At 39.1% G+C, this 22,905-nt stretch overlaps 1 pseudogene; it reads right to left on the bottom strand.

The window, feature by feature from the left end:
• Window positions 1-11,210: 11,210 nt before the first annotated feature.
• Window positions 11,211-17,795, bottom strand: LOC110288587 (high mobility group protein B1-like 1 pseudogene; annotated as a pseudogene).
• Window positions 17,796-22,905: the final 5,110 nt, after the last annotated feature.

Raw genomic sequence — 22,905 nt, 5'->3', positions numbered from 1 at the left:
TGTTAGAGTTAGAAAGAAAAATGAAAGAGAAAAAGACGATGTGAATTTGAGTAAGTGGGAGGAGTTTGGGAGAAAGGGAGAGATGAGAATGATATAAATATAGTATTCACATATAAAATTCTCAAAACAATGTAATAAAAAAATCATGGTGAAATATCTCAAAGTTAATAACCTGGAGGGTAAGGAGAGCTATTACCACACACATTAATAAAATTTAGAAAAATTGATAGGTCTTACCTTAAAAATCATATATTCCAAAGAATTGGAAAACTCTGAAAACAGATTTATATATATATATATATATATATATATATATATATATATATATTATGAAAAGTAAATCATGAAGATATTTTAAAAATTGAGCGGCTTCGTCAAAAGCAATAAAAGTGAAGCAGTAATCAAATATCTACTAATTAAAAAAATTACCAGGCTTTTAATGAAATACTAACACAAATGCTTTTCAAACTATTCTATTAAATAGCAAAGGAAGGCTATATTATCAAACTCTTTATGAAACTAGTATTAGCCTGATAATAAAACAAGATAAAAAAACAAAATAAAAAATTACTGGCCAATGTCCAAAATAAGTATACATATATGCAAAATTTATTTTAAAATACTTGCAAACTTCATTCAATAATATATCAAAAAGTCACTCAACATGATCAAGCTGGTTTATTCCAGAGATGTAGTGCTGGTTCAGTATGTCAATCAATAGATTTTATAAATTTCACAAGTGATCTCTTTTTTATAGAATAGAAATCATATGACATCTTGATAGATATGGAAGACTTGACAAAACCAACATCAATCATGTCAAACATCCCAAAGAAACTCAGACTATAAGAAACACATCTCACCATAATATGTATGGCAAGCCTTTAGCTGATGTTATATTAAATGGAGAAAAGAAGGGTTCCCACTTTCCTGACTCTTATTCAAGATGGTACTGAAAAAATCTTAGAACAGTATAAAGCAAATAAAAGGAATATAATACAATAAGGAAGAAGTCAACGTATCTCTATTTGCAGTAATAGAATTCTATACATCAAAGACTCTAAAGACTCCACCAGAAAACCTAAAGAATGGATAAATACTTTCAACGAAATGGCAGAATACAAAAATGACATATAAAAGTCAGTAGTCTCCTTATAAAACAATGAAAAAATATACTGAGGAAGAAATCAGGGACATAATCCCATTCATAAGACTTTAAAATCCAAGCAGAACATTTCTTAAATTAAATCTGACCAAGGAAGTGAAAGACCTATAATGAAAACTTTAGATACTGGAGAAAGAAATTAAGCAAGACACTAGAAGGTAAAAGACCTTACATGCTCATGGGATGACCATACTTCCAAAGTCAATCTATAGATTCAATGCAACCCAAAGAGAAAGAAAGGGGATTGGGGAATATTGTCAAATACATTATATATATGCATGAAAACACTATAATAAATCACATTATCCTGTATAATAAATATTTATTAAAACATTTTTGAAAACTTTACTATAGATCCAAACTATCTTTATAAAGACACACACAATCACACACACACACACACACACACACACACACACATATAACAAAACACCAAAACACTAGTCAGGCATATGTTCTGCCAGTAATCCTAGCTCTGGTGAGGTGGAGTCAGGCGGAGCCCTGGGATTCATTGTCAAGACAGCCTAGCCTAAATTCTTGATCTCACATGAGAGGCCTGGCTTCAGAAACAAGGTGGATATCACCTGAGGAACAATACCCAAGGTCAGCATTTGGTCAAGAGATACATGCAACCATACATGAACACACACTAGGTACAAATGGAACATAATTCAGACTAAAAGCTGTGGCACACGCCAGAACATAGATGCTCCAAGGATTTTACACACAAAAAAGAAATAACCCAGTTGCCAAAAGACAAATATTATATTTTATTTGTACAAGGAGCTAGAGACATCAAATTGATAACAATGGAAAGTAGCATGGTGGTTGCTAAGGGCTATGAGAGGGTGAAGTGAAGAGTTATTATTTATTGGGTATAGAATTTCAGTTTGAAATGGTAAAAGAATTCTGATAATGGATGGGAATCATAATCCCACAATACTGTGAACGTACTTAATGCCACTCAACTATCAACTTAAAAAGATAAAAATTATAGCTTTCATATTATGTATATTTTACAAGAATAATTTAAAAAAGGTCCTCCCTCACCATAGAGTGATAGGGAAGGCTGGGCCCTGTATAGCTGCAACTCAGCAACAGCAATGTTCATCTACTTTGGTCAGTTTCTTAACGGGTTCACTCCATTTATATATGTGTGTTTTAAAAATAAAGTAACATTAAAATGTCTACCAAAGTCTTTTCTAAGGTATCTGTTGAAATCTCAAAGGAAACTCCTTTGAGTGACTTAATGCAATGGAGGCCACTATGGCTCTGAAGTGCTGAGAAGGCACATAGTGAAGCCTGAGTGCTCTGCACAGCACTAACTCCCAGACAGTACTTAGTTTATAACACTAACTCTCAGGCAGTACTTAGTTTACAGCACTAACTCCCAAGCAGTACCTAATTAGTTTACTTTCCTTTATAAAACATTAACAGAATGAAATTTTATGCCTATCTGTTTGGGTTTATTAATCGCATGTACTTTCACAAGAAGTCAGCATTAGATGCTTCCTCTGTCCTCAAATGTCTTTTTTTTTTTAAAGGTATGTCACTGAGGCTAGGGTGTGTGAAACATACTGGTGGTGGCTTGCAATGTGAAAGGATTTTTTTCTTCACTAAATGTTTGTGTCATCTTTGGCTGTGGAGAGTTAAGTTTAAATTCGTGCTAGCATAAGAAAATATGCTAGGTGCTTCTCTATATATTTAGACTAAAGTTTCATGCAACAAACATCAGTTTATTACTCCTAGAATGGCAAGCCACTTCAAGACAGGATAAGTAGTAAACAACACAACACATAGCATTCAATATTGAGTGACTCAGATTCCAGCTCTGAGTCCCAGACCAATGGAGTGCTAGACAGCATCCTAGAGCCTTCATCTGTAAAAGTGACTAAATAGCACATACCTTTCAGGATTACTGCAAAATTGGGGGTGAAATATGTAAAACTGTGCAGGCCCTGTCACCTAACAGACACTAGATAAACATTAGTTACTATTTCTGTCACTGGTGTTAGTGTTATTAGAGATCCTATGCAGGATAGGTGGCAACAGTAAGTGTGCACTGGTAAACTGGGTTGTTTTTTCACATCATTAAGAATATTGAGCACTGGTAAACTGGGTTGTTTTTTCACATCATTAAGAATATTGAGAGATTGAGACTAAGACAACTCTAGCAATTAGCATTTTGGGTTGATTACAATGGCATCCTCTTCAGTTGGTCTTGCTAACTCTGAACTTTGCTAATTTATTCAACCCACATTTTTATCTGTTTTTAAAAACAAAAATATCATATAAAATACAATAGTAAGGCAAGCTGACAGCTGCTTTTCTTTTTTAATTATTTATTTATTTTTAGTGTGTGTGTGTAGGAGTGTGGGGGCACCCTCAGAGACTAGAAGTGTCTGGTCCCCTGGAGCTGGAGTTAGAAGCAATTGTGAATTTTCCAATGTGGGTACTGGGAACCAGATCTTGGTCCTCTTCAATGCAGTCTGTGCTCTTAACCACTAAGCCATCTCTCCAGCCCCATAACTGATTCTCATAGTGAAGAAAGGAATACCTGTTTTAGAATTCTATCACATTACCTGGTAAGGACTATCACAAACAACAGGCTGTTAAATATATATATTGTAATTTAGCAATTAAGAGCTAGAAGACATGCACAGTGCAACAGGTGTCCCTCTAACTGTCCTCAGCCTCTGTCAGATGTAGTAATGAAGCCAGCCATCAGGTAGGACATTCTCAAAGATTGGACACAATATTGCCCATCAAGTTTGCAGAGCAAATAAATGTCCCAAACTGTTATATATTCTTCAAGCCTTTGACTTTCCCTAAATGATTTTTACTGTTTGTTCTAATTTGTTTTCTATGCTATGTTAAACATCACAATCAGCATCAACTTGAGGGTTTTATTTATTCTGTCTCACAACTAATAGTCTATCATGGAAGTCAAGGCAGTAACCCTGACAAGCAGGAACCTGGAAGCAGGAATTATAGCAGAGACCACAGAGGAATGCTGTTTTCTTGCTTGCTCCCCATAGTTGGCTCAGCTTGTTTTTTTCATAGGACCAAGGACTACCTACCCGGAGTCACATTGCACACAATTCATTGGGCTTTCTCACATCAATAATTAATCACAAAAATGCCCAACAGATTTGCCCACAGGCCAGTCTGATGGAGGCCTTTTCTCAATTAAGAAGTGTTCTTTGAAGATGAGCCTCTGTTGTGTAAGATTGACAATAAAAACAAAACAAAACAAAACAAAACAAAAAGCCCAACAACAACAACAGAAAAACCCAGCATGCTTTTTTCCTGACATTTCCTGTATTTCACTTCACCTTGAAAGAGTGGAGCCCAAAAGCTGAATCATGTTGGGCTATACTTAGGAACAATAATGCATTTATACAATTTTCTCCCATTTAATTTATCTTAGACATTTTATTACAGACCTTCAGAGAGCAGAGGGAAAATTCCATTCAACCCTATCATATTCTATCCTGCCCTGCTGCACATGAGCTCAGGGCTTACCAATGGCAAACCTTTCGTGCAAGTGTTTTTCTTTCTTTTAAAGTTCATGGGTACAGTGTTTCTTAACAGAAAGAACTGCACTAAGTTCATTATTACACACCAAATAGCTTTGAGAATAGGTTTGATTCTGTTTCTTTTTTTAAATATATATATATATAATTTTTAAAAAGATTTGTTTATTTTATGCATCTGAGTACACTGTCTTCAGACACATGAGAAGAGGGCATCGCATCCCATTACAGATGGTTGTGAGCCATCATGTGGTTTCAGGGAATTGAACTCAGGACCTCTGGAAGAGAAGTCAGTGGTCCTAACCCCTGAGCCATTTCTCTAGCCCTTGATAATGTTTCTTAAGGAATCCATCCTAAAATTACAGGGTAAAACAACACTTGCTTTCAAAACTTAAACAGTTGTGAAACCATTCAATAACAACTAATATTTCATTCATGGTTGGTCAAGATGCCTGTGCATGTCTCATGCTGCTATGTTTAAAAGAAGAAAAGATTTTTACTTCCATGAAAGTTGTAGTGGATACATTTTTGGACTGTATTAATCAGACTTCAAGACAAGGGAAAAAGAGACTCATAACTTTCAGTTCTTTTTAATACGATAACTAAGAGCTTTAGTTTAGAAATGGTTAACATATTCCAAGAAAAGACTTCTATGGGCTTTAGTGAGTGTCCTCTAAGAAATGGGTAGTCCCATTAAAGTCGTAAGCTCATGGACTTATGTCAGCATTTTACAGTACCTGTCTGCATAAAATATAGTCTATTGATAAAATGTATGTCATTTTCAGGTAAGTATTTGCAACTGAGTCATGTTTTGGTTGTAAAATAAGCAATAAATGTAAGAATTAAGAATCTCGTTGTAGCCAGGTGATGTGGCACATGTCTTTAATACCAGCAGTCCAGAAGCAGAATCAGAGGCAGGTGGATCTCTCTGAGTTCGAGGCCACCATGATCTGCAAATAGAGTTTCAGTAAGTCAAGGCTACACAGTGAAATCCTGCCTTGGAAAAAAATTCTGGTGCAATAAAGTGTTTAATCAGGGACAACAAGGTGGCAGACAGCAAGTGGCTCAGCTAAAGCCATTTGCCACCAAGTCTAATGACCCAAGTTCAATTCCTGGGACACATATGGTGGAAAGTGAGAACTAATTTCCTCAAGTCATCTTCTGGTTTCAACATGCAATTCTGAGGTTTACATACACACACACACACACAGAGAGAGAGAGAGAGAGAGAGAGAGAGAGAGATGTATGCACACACAAGTGCAATTAAAATGGAGCATAGATCCATAGATATATGAAATGGCTAGCAAAACACATAAAATAAAGAGAAGAGAATAGCAAGGAGTGAGTAAAAGCAATGTTTGAAGAAGCAATTCATGAGTCATATATAAAGAAAACTAAAAGTCTGAAGTGAGCTGCTTTTGTCAGAGAAATAACAAAACATCAAATTCAAAGAGAAACTTCCAGGGGCTTCAAATTAGGGGAAAAAACGACATGGCTTCTTTATAAAAAGGCTCCAAGTAAGTATATCTATTACACACTATGGAAAGCAGAATATAATGGGATACCTCAGGGAAGAATGACAGCCAACCTGAATGTGTTCGTTGGCAGGCAATCGTTCGCTTGCCTTTTTACCTTCTGTCCCTTTCTACTCTCTACTTTACTTTTAGTAATATTTTTATTTTACCTTATTCAGCAGGGATTTGTCCAGTTTTTATTATTTTTTTAAAATATACCCACATTTGGGGGCTGGAGAAATGACTAAAAAGTTAAGAACAGCTGCTGATCTTTCCGAGGGCCTGTGTTCTGTTCTCAGCACCCAAGTCAAGAAGCTCAATGGTTTGTCCTTGTGATGATCACAATGACTACATCCTGTGTCCTCTATGAGAAGACAATATTGCTTTTCCTCTCCTAAAGTTCACTCATCAGGAAGAAGCATCTAATGTCAAGTCACTACAAAGATTCACAATGTAGGATGTGATCACAACTAAATTATTTTGGACATTTAACTCTGAAAACACCTTCAGTAATGTCAGTGTAGGGTGCTAACAGAGGCCACTTAAGAAATCATTTAAAAACTATAAAAGGAAATCCACTTGAGAAAGGGTTAATTATCAGTATAAGGACCTCACATTGGAACTGTTGAAAGTCACTGTACACTGACTTTAAACACCAATTAAGAAAGGGGTAATTGCTCAAATTCTGAAGCTTATGATAGGATTAATGAAAGAAATCATCTTTCTTAGTCAATCATATGGTAGAAGCTTATTTGAGCTTATTTTCCAGTCAATGGAAGCTTGTAGTTTGAACTGTTTTCTAGTTGGTTGGCCACAGCCTTCAATAGAGGTCAGAAACAAAAGTCATGGACTTTAGAATGCTTATAAGAGGCTCAACACTGACAGTAGAAATTATAAAAATACCTATAGGCAATAGTCACATGAAAAGTTAATATAAAACTGGAAAAAAGAAAATATTATTGAGTGAATACAGAACTGCATGTGCTTTATGATAATGTAGCTTAATCAATAAATATGTTTATTAATATTGTTAAGTACACTGTAGCTGTCTTCAGACACTCTACAAGAGGGAGTCAGATCTCCTTACGGATGGTTGTGAGCCACCATGTGGTTGCTGGGATTTGAACTCAGGACCTTTAGAAGAGCAGTTGAGTGCTCTTAACCACTGAGCCATCTCACCAGCCCAATATTGTTGAGTTAAATGTTACAAAATACAGTAACTTTAAAATATTTATTTACTTGTGTGGGTGGGTGTACCTACTTGCACACATGCGGGTACCATGGTGTACATGTAGAGACAAGAGGACAACATTCAGAAGTTAGTTCTCTTCTTCCACCATATCTCTTCTGGGGCTAAAATTCAGATCATCAACCCACTGAGACATTTCACTGGCCCTAAATAAATTCTTTAAATCTATATTTATATCCCTCAAAGTTTCTAAACTCAAGTTGACTAGAAAACAAAACAAAAGATACTATCTTAGTTCATTTTCTGTAATTATAACCACATACCACAGCCTGAGTAATATTTTAGAGAAAATAGATTTGTTGGGCTCATGACTATGGAGACTGGAAGTTTCAAGAACACAGTAATAGTATCTGATTAGGGCCCTCTTGCTACATCATAATATGATGAGGGCATCACCTAGTGAGGCAGAGCAAATGTGATAATGAGGTTTCTCTACTTGTCCTTATGAAGCCATTTGTGCCATCATGATCATATCTAAACTCAAGTTACTGGGCAGGTATTGAAACCCCTGGGCAAGGGCTGGAGAGCTGGCTCAGAAGTTAAGAGCACTGACTGTTCTTCCAGAGGTCCTGAGTTCAATTTCCAGCTCCAACTTGGTGACTCACAACCATCTGTAATGTGATCTGATGCCCTCTTCTGGTGTGCCTGAAGACAATGACAGTGTACAAACATACATAAAATAAATAAAATCTTTAAAAATAAGAAAGCACTGAGCAAAAGCTCTGATTCTTAGCACACAGCAATAGATATTTTACTGCTTTGAATAGAAAAAAATCTTGCTTCATCAGACCACAAATAGGCTGACCTATGACTAGCAAGAGAAGTGAATCCCACCTTTCTCCTTGTGTCCTCTCTTGAAAAGTACTACTGCACTGTAAGTAATGGGTACTTGCTGTGCACAGAAGGGCAGAGATTGGTCAGGTTTGTGTTAGATGCTGTTTAATGTACTTTTTGTAGGTGGCCTCCCAACAGATGTTTTCAGAAAGAAGTTAAAAAGCAGAGAGCAATGAAAGGTATTGTCTCTGGGTTTTGCTTTCTTTTTCATCTGGATACCTTTTGATATAGAATAGGCTAACTAAAAGACAAGATGGGAGGGCTCTTGGTGACACCTCCCTGACACTGACCCTGTGTAACCATATGTGGGCTAGACTCATGTGTATTAATGAATCTTCCACTAGATTCTGATTATCACCTTGACAATTTCTGTAAGGTGTAGTTAACAGTCAGCATACAGTCAGTTCTCTGTATACATGGGACCTTGATTCCAGGCCTCCTCATCTGTATCACATTTAGGAATGGCCAGGTCTCCTATGTAAAATTGTGTAGTAATAGCATAGAACCCAGACACATCCTCCTTACACCATAAATCAACTTAGATGTTTTACAATATTCAATACAATGTTGACTCTAAGAAAACACATTGGATTATTAGGAAATCATAACAAACAGATAGATCTCTGCATGTTTGATACAGAAATAACATCTTTTAAATAGTCTCTTCTTCCTCCTCCCCTCTCCTTCCGTTTTTCCTCATCTATATCCTTCTACAACTCCTTTTCCTTTCCATTTCTTTTTCTTCCATGAGGACAGTGTTTCTCACATGTAGCCCAGGGTAGTCTTGAATTGAAAATCCTCCTACCTCTACCTCTTGAAGGCTGAGATTTTAGGTGTGTATAGCATGCCCAGGTTTTTCAAGCAGAAATCCATGGATGTGGAACCCTGAGTCACAAATTAACTGTCTAATCTTTGGGAAATTACTAAGGTGGTGAAAATCTTGAGGAGTAGAGTCAGAGAGTACAGTCATGCCTCCATTTCTGTTAGCTCCTGGAAGCCCATACTATAGGGATAGGAGTAAGCCTAGGCATTAGTTCTAAAGCAGTCTGTTTCACTTGAGACAAGAAGAGGCACCAAAATTATCAAGAGGGAGTAGAGTTTAAAGCACAATAAAGGCCTTCTCAAGCCAGACAAGAACTCCAGGAGATGCTCTAACAGATTTAATGATCCTTGGGCAAAGAGAACCAACCCAATTCTGTTATGAGATGCAAGAGGGGATTCTAAGGTGCTTCCCTCTAGCTTCTGATAGTGTTTATTTAAACACAGACACATATTGGATAGGGTAGAGATGAATATCTTAAAGATTCACATGGCAGTCTTTCTAGACCATCCTCCATGTTCACTTCCTTGCCATTCAACAGAGCATCAGAACATGGGATCTGCTGCTGACGCATTGAAGCAGTTCCAGAAAGATCCCTGTTATGTGACTATTAGTTTTCAAAATGTTTAATTCCAAGCTTCTTCAGAATTTGGAAGGTTCATAGGAAGAACACACAATGACCCGAGTGCCTTTGGCTATGTTAGTGATGGTCAGGGAGAGAAAAGTCCTGTGTTTTCCTTAAAGCTTTCCCTCCTGTGTTCTTCTACATCATGCAAAGCATGAACTGTGATTGGTCTCTGAGGTCTTGCCCTGTTTTTCCTTGATAATGTTGTCTGATGAACAGGTAATGAATTGTGGTCTGTAGTGTGCATTCAGAGATCACAATTTTCTAATAATTCAATGTGTTTTCTTAGAATCAACATTATATTGAATATTGTAAAACATCTAAGGTGACTTACACTGTAAGGTGGATGTGTCTGAGTTCTATGCTATCATTACACAATTATACATGCTTTGAGGGTAACAACAGTTACATTGTTGTGACTGCTGAGCATCAATCACTTCTTGACCATCTGACTCACAGGAAGCACATTATACAGGAAATCACCTTTTCAATTTGTTATTTCATGAAATTTTCACTAGCAAACATTAAATTAAAAAGTGTTATTTCTCTGGAGTGTGCTCAGCAATTAATTTTTTATCAGCAAATTAAGAGAGCAGCTTTCAGATGCACACATTCACAGTTAACAGAGTCTGCTATTGAAAACTGTTGTTAAGTGCAATGCATATTTCTTCCTTTCTAGTCATTTTGATCTACTATAAATATGTTCATTATCAGAAAATTAAATTTCTTGCACGCACCCGACTCACCTACAGGATCCTTCTGCACATGTTTATTGGGAGAGCTTGATTGCAGAGGCGAAGAGACCCCAAGCCCAGAACTGGTGCTGCTTATATAGGCCTAGGAGAGGCGTGTCTCACACCCAGATTGGTTGTGCTTGGGTTATGCTTACCACCTCATTTGCATGCCTACATCTGATTGGTTAACTTCTCTCTCATCTGATTGGTTAACTTCTCTCTCATCTGATTGGTTAATTTTGGTTAATTCTCAAAACCTCATCTTGGCAAAAAAAAACTTTACTGTCTATGTATGCGTGGTGGCCAGCGGAAGCCAACGCCACCCTGCAACAGCACATGTGGCTTCCCACAAAATTTAAGTATATTAACTAAATTATGGGTATAGTGATACTGAAATTGTATTAAGACTATAAATATAAAACTCTTACCAAAAAATGGAGAATTCTTGTCTCCCCTCCCTAAGAAGGTAGGTGAAATTTATTTGAGATATCAAAAGGCTCTATGGCTATTTGAAGAAGATAATGTGTTACCTAGATGCCTTAATTAGCACCTAACCTATGGATCAGAATATTCCCTTTTGTGTGGGAGGACATTCATATAAAAGACATGTAGTTGAGCAAGTTTGCACATCCCATCCTTCAGCTAGAGTACTGATCACATCGGGAATTGGCTACCAAAATTGTGCTTCAAAGATTCAATCACCCAGAAACATTTTTTCTTTTAAAATTAAAGATCATGAAAACTTTTTAAATTTAATTTTTATTTTCTTTTATTTTAAAAATTTATTTATATATAATATACAATATAACTATCAAAGTAAATTAAAATCATTTTTGAAAACTATTATAAAAAATTTCAAATAAAATAAGTACCACAAATGAACATTTGTTTAAAGGAAATTTACCGTACACAGTATAGTACCTTTCTCAGAGTTAGTCTTTCATCATTACCTCATTATATGAAATCAGTTCAGTAGAAGCCACCAGGGGGTACCCCCAGTGATGTCTTCCACTTGTGTCCTACTTAAGGTGTCCTGGACACAAGGTGACAATAGAAAATAGACTTCTCAGCAGCTGGGCAAGTCATGGCTCATGCCTTTAATCTCAGCACTTGGGAGTCAGAGACAGGCATATTTCTGAGTTTGAGGCCAGCCTAGTCTATAGAGTGAGTTTCAGGACAGCCAGGGCTACACAGAGAAACCCTGTCTCGAAAAGAAAAGAGAAAAAGAAAAGAAAAGAAAAGAAAAGAAAAGAAAAGAAAAGAAAAGAAAAGAAAAGAAAAGAAAAGAAAGAAAAGAAAAGAAAATAGACTTCTCTAGGAATGCTGCATCCTTTTAGACAAGTTCAACAGGAAAAAAACATAAACTTTAACAAAGAGGAAATAAAACAGTAGGAATGAGTCATTTAGTACTGTGGAAGAAAAATAGAAATAGGGATCCTGGTGGAAACAAGAGACTGCAATTCTCACACCTACTACCCACCAACAGTCTCTTCTACCACATCCACAATCTGTGAACTCCCCTATACCTATGTGTAGATTGATGTCATGACATGTCACTAATACACCACCTGCTGGTCTATGTCTTACATGTGAAAATCATGAGAAAGAGATTTCTTTAAAATAGCATCCTCAGGAAGAACTGAAATGATCAGGCCCTACACCACTACTACCATCAATAATGGGCCTGTTCTCCACTGACAGTCACCGTGGCCTTTCCTGCTTCCTGCCTGCACCTGTGTGATATCAGAAGAATCAAATGCGTATGTCTTTTTTCAGGAGATGTGATTAAAGGATGTGGCTGAAAGAATAAGAGAAAAGGCTAGGCTAGGCAAGGATCTACCACAAGTCCTGCACAGCAGCATGGAGGCTTTAATTTCTCTAGAATCTTGATTAAATATCAACTCTGCACTCTAAAGGATAGGGACAAAGTAAGAGACATGTGAACACTTGAGCAAACTACTTAAGTCTTAAAGTCATACCTGCCCAGATATCAGTCTGCACTTTCTCCACACTGTGCCTCCCTCCACCCCTCTATCTGGACAGTGGCTAACAATCACACACATATTTTATTCCTACCTGTGACAGTCTGAATGAAATGGCCCCCATAAGCCCATAAGGAGTGGCACTATTAGGAAGTGTGGCTTTTTTAGAGGAAGTTTGTCAGTGTCAGGTTGGCTTTGAGATTCAGATGCTCAAGCCAGGCCTAGTTGTTGCCTTTCTCTTCTTGATGCCTGCTAATCCAGATGTAGAAGTCTCAGCTTCCTCCCCAGCACCATTCATGTCTGCCTGCATGCCACTGTGCTTTCCACCATGATGATAATGGACTAAACCTATGAACTGTAAGCCAACCTTAACTAAATATTTTCCTTTATAAGAGTTACTATGTCCGTGGTGTCTCTTCATGAGAGTAAAAACCCCAACTAAGATACTACCCATATGATTTGGGGGAATCTTCTTAGTTAGGTTGTCCTGACATCCAAACTGAGGGCATGGGAAAGGTCGGAGGGCAGGTGGGTCTCTTACCTCTTCCTTTATTTTATGAGACAGAGTATCTCTATGTAGCTCAGGCTGGCCTCAAGCTTTCTATCCACCTGCCTCAGCCTCTTGATTGCTGTTATTATAGGTATGCATCATCACAGCTGGATAGACTCACAGACTTCACTCTGGAAACTTCAGGGTTTCCAAACAATCAGGAAATGGGTAGAGGTAGGTTAAATAGACCAGTCCTTGTTTGTATGTATTTCCAATACTTAACTAGCTCAGTGTCTCAACTCAAAGATGCTTAGTGTTAGGAAACGATGAGGTGAGAAATAGCCAGTGCAGGTACACTGACATCCATACGAACTGACAGCTTGATAGAGTGAGTAGTAGTTAGCTGACAGCCAGTCCCACCATTAGCCATCCCTCACATTGGAGCTGTTTTATACAGGAGCCAACAACCCCAGCATTCCTGGTAACTTCCAAGATGTCCTTGTGCTCATAGCCTCATTAAGTAATTACTATTTATGATGACCTTGGGCAATCAAGAGGAGTAATTATACTGTTTACTCTGATTCCTAAGGCAGGCACTTACATAATACATTAAAAATTACTAACACTTATTGAACTATATGTGCCAGGACTTGTGTTCTATGCTTTATAGGAATTATCTTATTGTAGAAATATTCCCATATAAAACAGCTTTAGCTAAAAATATTTTGGTATTTAAGTTTTAGTTGGCTGAAAATTGTACATATATGGAAAACACATTTACTAAGGAGGCTTTGGTTAAATGAGGTTTTCATGTTCTCCCTTTTGATTGTGTGTGTGCACCAACATATTAAGTCTGGCAAGGACTTAATATGTATTCAATATGTATTTTTGTACTGTTCTCTGTCCTTCAGTAGTGTTAGTAATCCCTTATCCATGAGAAATGCATGATGAGACTCCAGTGGAATAGCACCAAGCATGCTGTTTTTCTGTGCATGAATGTTGATGATGTGGTTTAGCCTATACATTAAACACAATAACAGGTTAACAATGTTTAACTGTATGCTACAGTAAAAGTCATGCAAACCAGCTGTTTTCCCCTTAAAATATTACGTGCACTGTTCTTCCTGTGATGATGTGAGATGGCAATGCCAATGTAAGATAAAGGTAGCCAGAAAACATAAGCACTATGGTAGCAATGAGCTTCTATGCGAGGGTTATCTGAACACAGAGCTGCAGTGACAGTAGATTTGAGACAGAGACAGTGATGGAGCAACACATGGGTAGGTGACATATACAGACTGGATACAAGACAAAGGGATTGTTTACACCTTAGGTGAGACCAAGGAAGACAGCACAAAACTGTGCTGAGGGCTTTTCTGTTCCTAAGCTAGTCATAGTACAGAGCTCATATAGCTTTTCAAGGAACACCTACATTGCTCAGGTTGTCTTGCACATATACCTTGGTTCCACTTCTCTTCTCTGAGCTTCTGCAGCTCTCACTTCCTGTCTATTGTGTGCCAACTATCTCTGCCACTTATCTCTCATGTTGATAGCCCCTTCTTCTCTGGACCACAAACAGGTGGTACTCATGCTCTTCTGTAGACTCCTCTGATGCTGGTATGTCACTCCTCTATTCTTCTTCTGGGAGCTTCACTTTTCTCATATGAACAATAGGGATTATACTACTCACATCATATTGGCCAATGTGTGCATTACTCTAAATAACAGGCAAAGAGATCGCTACACTAATGTTAGCTATATGTAATGCAAATTTGCATAAAATCCAATGTACTAAAATATGGTATTCATGTAACTTTTATTTTTAAAGTTTTTTTGACAAATTATTAATTTTTGTTGTGTGTATAGTGTATGATGAATATGTGGGCACATACATATTATGGCACATGTGTGAGGATCAGGACAACTTTGTGGAAATGGTTCTTTTTACCTTTGCATGAGCTCTGGGACTTGCACTCAGGTCTTTAGATTTATGTGGTAAGTACTTTTTTTTTTCTCTCCCTTGCATAGCATTCTAGAAGTACATTTTAAAGGAATAAACATGGAACAATCTACTCAGCCTAAGCTTTGACCAGGGACCCATCTGCTGCTTCTATATGTCAGCATTAGCCCCTAAGCCAGCCTTCTCCAAAGACTCAGACACTCAGATTTCTTCCTCACTTTTGAGATTGAGCCACTTAAATAGTTGATATTCAGTGCTGTAGAGTGAATTTTTTTTTGTCCTCTTGAAACTGTGTATGGTAACTGGGACCATAGGTTAATGTGATTATGAACCTTTGGCAGATTATCAAGTCACAAGTGTGTATCTCTCATGGAGTACTCATGAGTGTGGTTCTAGCCTTAGAAAAGAGACACTGAGAGCTCCAGTATTCCATTTGCCATGGTAACAAAGCAAGAAGATTGCAGTCAGGGAATGGACATCTGTGGACCTCAGCAGACACCTAACCTGGCACCCTGACTTAGTATTTCCAGTGTTTCTGTGCTGGAAATTTATGTGACCTTCTTTTATAATGACAAGCAATTTCTGTTGGGTTCCAGAAGTGGGAATATGCATGTGCCATGCACATCTGCAAAGCAGTCTGTGATGATGTGTAGATGGCAGCTTTATGAGAGCAAAGACCAAAACCCACGTGGTCCTGCACAATATCCTTTGTTCCCAATTTCTTGTTTCTAGCTCCACTCCTTCTAGTATGTGTCCTGCTAAAGTGGAAGATGCTAGTTTTCTATAACTATCTTTCCGTTACTATTATCTTCCATCAGCTATTTTTTCTTTAAATTAAAAAAGCATTCTATCTTCAGTTTTCTTTTTTGTTAAAAAATATTTATTTATTTATTTATTTATTCTATGTAGGTACACAGTAGCTGTTTTCAGACACACCAGAAGAGGGCATCAGATCTCATTACAGATGGTTGTGAGCCACCAAGTAGTTGCTGGAATTTGAAATCAGGACCTCTGAAAGAGTAGTGAGTGCTCTTAACCACTGAGCCATCTCTCCAGCCCCCCAAATCTTCAGTTTTCTAATCAAACCCTATATTCTGAACTCAAAAAAGAAAAATAAATTTAAGACAGTAGCACAAGACAAATGCCATTTTATTACAAAGAACACCTCCTCCAACAAGGAACTAATAGAACAGTCAAATTATGTGTTCTGTTTTTGAGTCTGAAGCATTAAAGAAAAGCATTTTGCTTTCCAAAACTAGTACATACAAGTACTAGTTATGTGTACTTGTAAAATACAGCAGAGCCAGCCTGTTACAAGAAGTATGTGAGGTCAAACACAAGCCAAATTGCTTTTCTCGCATTCAAATCCCTAATCTTTATTTAGCTTTTCATGTTCTTATCCTTTCTGTAAACTTTGGCACTGTTTACAATTAATTTCAATCATTAATAAGAGCTACCCCTACTTAAAAGGAGTCCCCTTTCTGCCCATCTTTTTTCTTCCCCCTCTTGTCTCCTTCTTCTCTTTTCTGCTCTTTTGTTTTTATTTTTGAGACAAGGTCTCAATATGTAGCTCAAGCTGGCCTCAAACTCTCCACTCTTCTGCCTTAGCCTCCCAAGCTCTAGATACATAGACATGCCATATCACATGCATGTGTGACAACCTTTTCATTCAAACAGATTCTCTTTTCTGTAATAGTGATGGCTTTTCCTTTATATAATAGAATAAAGTTAACTTTCTTTCCCTCTCCAATTATTTTTAAATATTTAATTAATTAATTACTTTATTTTTATGGTTTCCTTCTATTCCCAGGACCTCTCCTAGGAAAGACAGAACAAATCATGGTGCTCCCGGGCTCAGAATGACTTACAGATACAAATCCCAAGTGTTTACTGTGGCGTTCAAGGCCCTTCAAGCCCTCTGGAAGGGGCTTTTCTGCTTTCTGTCCATGTTTTACAGGCACATGGGCGGCCTCCTCTGTCTGCCTACAGGTGCTGGCATTCTTTACTTGCTTATCTCTTCTTTCTTCATCTGGACTTTCTTTCCCCTAGGCCCCAGGATGTCCTGTGAAGTCTCCTGTCCCCTCTTGTATCCAGTACTTGCCCATCCCCTGCACTCTCCATTCCAATTCTCTCATTCAACACTCCTTTTTTTGTTGTTCAGTCCTGTTGTTGCCTGGATGCTAGTCTTATTCTGATGTTAATTCTGCTTCTTCAGAAGAGCTGCTCCCTGACAAGTACTCCATCAAGTACTCAGGTGATCTCCTGTGAACCTTTTCCCCATTTTAATGGGTCAATAAAGGCTAGAGTCTGTGATTCAGCAGTGCAGGGGAAGATGGGACTGGAGATTCAATAGTGGGGGCAGGTAGAGAAGGAGAAGAAGACAAGAGAGGAAGAAGAGAGGATGCAAGAGGAGGAAGCATGATAAACCAGAATCAAGTGGCCTTCTTCTCAGAGGGCTGCTTGTCATCTGCTGCAGTGTTGTTCCACATCTCTCCTAGTTTCTTTGCAACATCACTAATGGATAAACCAGGATGCTCGCCTTTGATTTTGGGGTGGTACTCAGAACAGAACAAGAAGAAGGCCAAAGGAGGCCTCTTGGGTGCATTGGGGGTCCTTGAACTTCTTTTTGATCTCCCCTTTGTGGGGGGGGATGTAGGTTTTCATTTCTCTTTCATAACAAGCCTTGTCAGCCTTTGCCATATCTTCAAATTTCCCCCTTTCTTTAGTAGACATGGCCTTCCACCTCTCTGAACACTTCTTGAAGAACTCTGAGAAGTTGACAGAAACATCCAGGTGCTTCTTCTTGTGTTCCTCCCAGCAGGTTTGCACAAAGAATGCATATGAGGACATTTTGCCTCTCTGCTTCTTAGGATCTCCTTTGTCCATGTTTAGTTGATTTTCCTCCACGAGGCACAGAGTCACAAAGTGCCCGTCTGGCTCTCCCTTGCCCCGGCACTGTCTCTATGGAGCTCAATGTACTGCAGTCTCCCCTCTACTGATATAGGTCTCCACCCTCCTATAGGAAAGAGCCTCTCCTATCTACATCCAGCATGTCCGATCTTACAGTCCCCTGCCAGGTCCTATATCTGAGGAAAATACACTTGCTGACCAAACTGCCTCTGCAGGGATATTCATGGCCTTACCTGAACAAACAGACTAATTTCATTCATGTACACACACACAAATATAAAGGGGCTTCATGCCTGCTTCCTCCACATCCCTCTTGCTCAACTCCAAAGGATAATAAAGACATGCTTCTCTTGTGCATCCTGCATTACCAACCCAGCTTTACAAACAATGGGCACCAATCCCTGAGGCCTTAAGTCCAATGCCTTATGGCAAATTGATGTCACCCATATTCCCCAATTTGGAATATGTTTTTGTCGCCATAGATACATACTCACATTTTATATGGGCTACAGCCCAAACAGGTGAAAACTCAAAAAGGTTCATTAACCATATGCTCTCCACCTTTGCCATCATGGGCATTCCTCAACAGATAAAAACTGATAATGGCCCTGCCTTCACTAGCTCTCAATTCAAAACCTTCTGCACACGCTGGGAAATTGCCCATCATGTGGGAATTCCCCATAACCCTCAGGGCCAAGGAATAATAGAATACACCAAACCCTAAAGGCCCAACTCCTAAAACAAAAGACAACCACCTATCCCACTAATGTACAATTAATGATGGCTCTGACTACCCTAAACATATTTAACATCTACAACAAATCTAAACATCTCCTATCTCCCTCCATTGGCACACACCAAAATTAATTCCTCCCCCCCCCCTGCCTGATGGTTTGCATATCCTTGGACCAGGGAGTGGCACCATCTAGAGGTGTGGCCTTGTTGGAATAGGTGTGACCTGGTTGGAATGGGTGTGTCACTGTGGGTGTGGGCATAAGATCCTCACCCTAGTTGCCTGGAAGCCAGTCTTCCACTAGCAGCCTTTGGATGAAGACATAGAACTCTCAGCTCTGCCTGCACTATGACAGCCTGGATGCTGCCATGCTCCCACCTTGATGGTAATGGACTGAACCTCTGAACCTATAAGCTAGCCCCAATTAAATGTGTTTTTTATAAGGCTTGCTGTGATCATGGTGTCTGTTCACAGCAGTAAAACCCTAACTAAGATACCCCCCTATCCTCGTATGATGGCTAGATCCTTTAAATGGAATTTGGAAGGGAACAGACCCCCTCCTTATAACTGGAAGGGGTTTCGTTTGTGTTTTTCCACAGGACTAGCATAAGCCTATCTGAATTCCTGACAGAAATGTCCAACACCACCTCATAAACCAAGACGATGGCCTGCCTCTCTGGCAGATCAAGGACAGAAGAGGAGGAGGCAGAGGAAACACCACATCCCGAAGAATATCAAGATCTCCTGGAAGGACATCCATGACCTGATGACCATTGCCCAGGCCATGTGCCCTCCACAAGGCCCCCTTTCCTTTATTCTCTTGGCTGTTTTTGTCATTCTTCATGCTAACTCTGCTACTTCCCAGCTTCTTCCTAGCCTTCCCAACACAATGGACACAACAAAGTTATAGGGACCTAGGACTGTTCACTCGAAGGATGTTGAACCATGATTGAAATTCCTCTACACCCAGATTCCATCTCCACTATCCCCAGTCCTTATCTCTGCCTTCCTTACTGAAACACGGGTGAATATCTCCAGGAGGTCTCCACATATGGAGGTTGCAGATACTGGAGCTTCAGGATGGAATCCACCAGTCATGGCAGCACTATGCTCACCAACCTTAACACTCGTTTTCAGCTTTCCATCAGCGATCCAAGGGATGAACATTGGCAAACTGGAGTCATGGGTAAACTTTACCCCAATGACTATGCCAAATATCCAGTAGCTGACCCGCACATCTCTCATGAGCTTGTTCCTGCCTCCAAATCAGCCTTTATCGATGCTAATATTATCCAACAGGAAAATCAGTCTCAAAGAGCTCCGGGGAAACCTCTGAACATGTTATATATCCAACACCCCTTCCCTTTGGTACTCTCACCCCTTGGTAGCCTGGGCTCTTCCCTCTCCTTGTCCCCATACTAGCCATTGGAGTCTTGCTTCTCTTGGCACCCTGCCTCACTCAGTTTCTAAAGCAGCAGATGAGTAGCATTGCAAAAATCACTACCAATCAGGTCTTGGTTCTGTATCAAGCTGTTCCCAACATAGGAGACAGTCATTCTGATGAAACCTCTCCCTTATAAAAAGAAAAAGGGGAGTTGTGGGATGGTGAGCTGTGATAGGCAGCCTGGTCCCTGGTCAAGCTTAGGCTTAGAACCCCAGAGAGGAAGCAGGTGACTGTCCCCTGCAGGGAACTGCAGGTGTTTGGCCACATCCCTTGGGCCCCTGGCTCCTGTTCCAGCTACAGCCTCCCACAGCTCCTGCAGAGAGGTGTGTGGCCATCAGTCATGTAGGAGCAGCACCAAGCCCTTTCACATGCAAGTAAGGTTTCCCCAATCTTCCAGACCAAGCCAATGAGAAATGCCTGCTGTCAGTCCCTGACCAACCCCAAAACTGTATATAAGAATCCTATCTGGAAGGATTAAAGGTGTGTGAGAACTACTCCATTGTCGAAGAGCTTCTATCATAAGAGCTATAACACTTGGGAAGAGGCCTGCTGTTCCGAAATGCCACCTGAAACCCCAGTGCACCACTCACTAGTTGGTCTAGCTAGTTGGTCTCTTGTTGGCCCAGGAATACCTGACTCAGTGCAGGCCAAAGTGGAGTAACTGAGACAGCATGGTGGAGACAGAGATGAAGCCAACTGCAGCAGCAGAAGCAGCAAAAAACAACTTCCCCTCCCTGCTCACACTCACTCCCTTTACATGACCTCTCTCACCCGGCTGGCCAGAGATCTCTGTGGAAAGTCTCCGATACACAGGCCCACAAAGGGAGACTCTGGGACTTCTCCTCCCGGGGACTGAGCATCAGCAAGGAATCTTTTTAAAATGATCTCTGCTATGACAACAGTTCTCTGTCTTCTGCCTCTCTGTCTCTCTCCTCTCTGTCTCTGTTCCTCTCTGTGTGTCTCTGTTTCTCTCTCTCTCTCTCTCTCTCTCTCTCTCTCTCTCTCTCTCTCTCTCTCTCTCTCTCTCTCTCTCTCTCACACACACACACACACACACACACACACACACTTCTCTTGCTCTCCTCCCAACCACACCTGACATGCCAAATGCTTCATGAAGAGCTGAAAGCAAGTCTGAAGGTGCTTCATGCTGGAAACTGGCCATCAGTGCCACTAGAGGAGTGGTTCTCAACCTGTGGAAGTGGTTCGTGACCCCTTTGTGCAGTGGTTCTCAATCTTCCTAACTTTGTGACCCTCTATTGGATTTACAATTGAGTGAAAGGAGCTCATAAGCTTTCTATGTAAATAACATCATAAGCCAAGTATAATCACCTGAAAATTGGATCTTAGACATGTACCTAACCCTCGTACACCAAAAGAGCTACGGTTTCTATAATTCAAAGATAGAAATCATGTGACTTTAAGAACAGTATATAATTTTAATGGAAAGTTTTACATCACTAGCTGAGTGGCTCATCTGGCTTTTCTGCCTTTGATATTCTTATTTAAATACTTGTATTTTAAAGTATAAATTGTATTTACAAATTTCTATCTTCTTGAATTCCTGGGCTTTTTCACAAGACCATATACTCCTTACCTATCTGTAAGATTGTGTCTTCTGAGACCTCTGGGTACCTAAATTTCATATTACAAACTGAAAATATCCTTCACCATTCCCTGAATCTAGCTGGCCATTGTCTTGTCTGCTGCTGTTTCCATGCTAGGAAATAGTGAGCTGCATTGAAACACTGGCACAGGGAAGGACTCCAACCTTCTATCAAAGCATCAACTCGCCACTAAGTTCTGTCTTTAACATGTGTCTCTTTCTGGAGAGAAGAGAGTCATTTAATGAGGATAGTATTCATACAATAGCTCTTTACTTATTTTTTTTGTACTGTGGAAAACCAGTAAAGGTCACTATCTCATGTGGACATTAGGTCATGTTATAATGTGACTCCATGCAGATAGCCTACATGTATACAGGACACTGTCGTGGTGTATAATCTGAAGTAAAATGTAGACTTGGTTGCCCCTGCCAATTTGTGTCCCTTGAAAAAGATGGTCTTGTTTGTTTCTCTTCCCTTTTTAACCTTTTAAAGTGATTTGCTCCTACCCTGAGCTTCTTTGGTTTCCTTCTTTCCATTTCTGTCTCCATGATCATCTAACTTACAGTTGTCTATGTGGTCATTTTGAGTGGCCTTTTCTCTCAATTATTCCCCCAAAGTTTACTGCTGTTTGCTTCTTCTTTTAGAAGAAGCAAAATCATTTTTATAATTTATGATTTGTTAATGTCATTATATATTATACCATATAACTATAAACTGCCTAATATATAATATGAAGCAAATTAAGCTATTTTTTCTTCCTTTTTGATGGTTTTTAGTGATTTCAGTTCTCAACTTAGGCTTGGCTACTAGCTATTTACTAACAAAAAAAAAGGGCTTAAATGTACTGTTAGGGCTCAAAATTTTTAGGTAGGCTAAGGTAAATTCTTTTATGTGAGGCATTGTTTGTGATTTTAAAAGTCATGTAATTTAATTTTTTGGAAAATTTAACAAATATATGATGGTTGTAATCAGCACTGTAACCAATACTAAATTAAGGATGTTGGTTCACATTCTTCTATTCTAGACAAAAGTAAAATCTTTTCACTTCTTATCTACAGCTAATGATGGTGTGAATAGCAGGGTATGTATGAATATATTTGATTGATAAATATTAAGTAATTGCTCCTTTTTCTTTACCCATATGCTGTAATATGTAAGGCAAACAAGCATTCCAAACGTGAAACATTCCACCTTCTCATCTTCAGAAAACATTTAAAGAACAAAACTAAAGAAAAAATATGACATAAGTTCCTATACTCAGAGCAACCTGCTGCCAAGACAGCAAAGGAAGCACAGCGTGAA

The sequence above is a fragment of the Mus caroli genome, unplaced genomic scaffold (assembly GCF_978045245.1).
Source record: "Mus caroli unplaced genomic scaffold, Mus_caroli_1 scaffold_13, whole genome shotgun sequence".
Taxonomy (NCBI): domain Eukaryota; kingdom Metazoa; phylum Chordata; class Mammalia; order Rodentia; family Muridae; genus Mus; species Mus caroli.
This window is presented reverse-complemented; position numbering and strand designations above follow the sequence as displayed.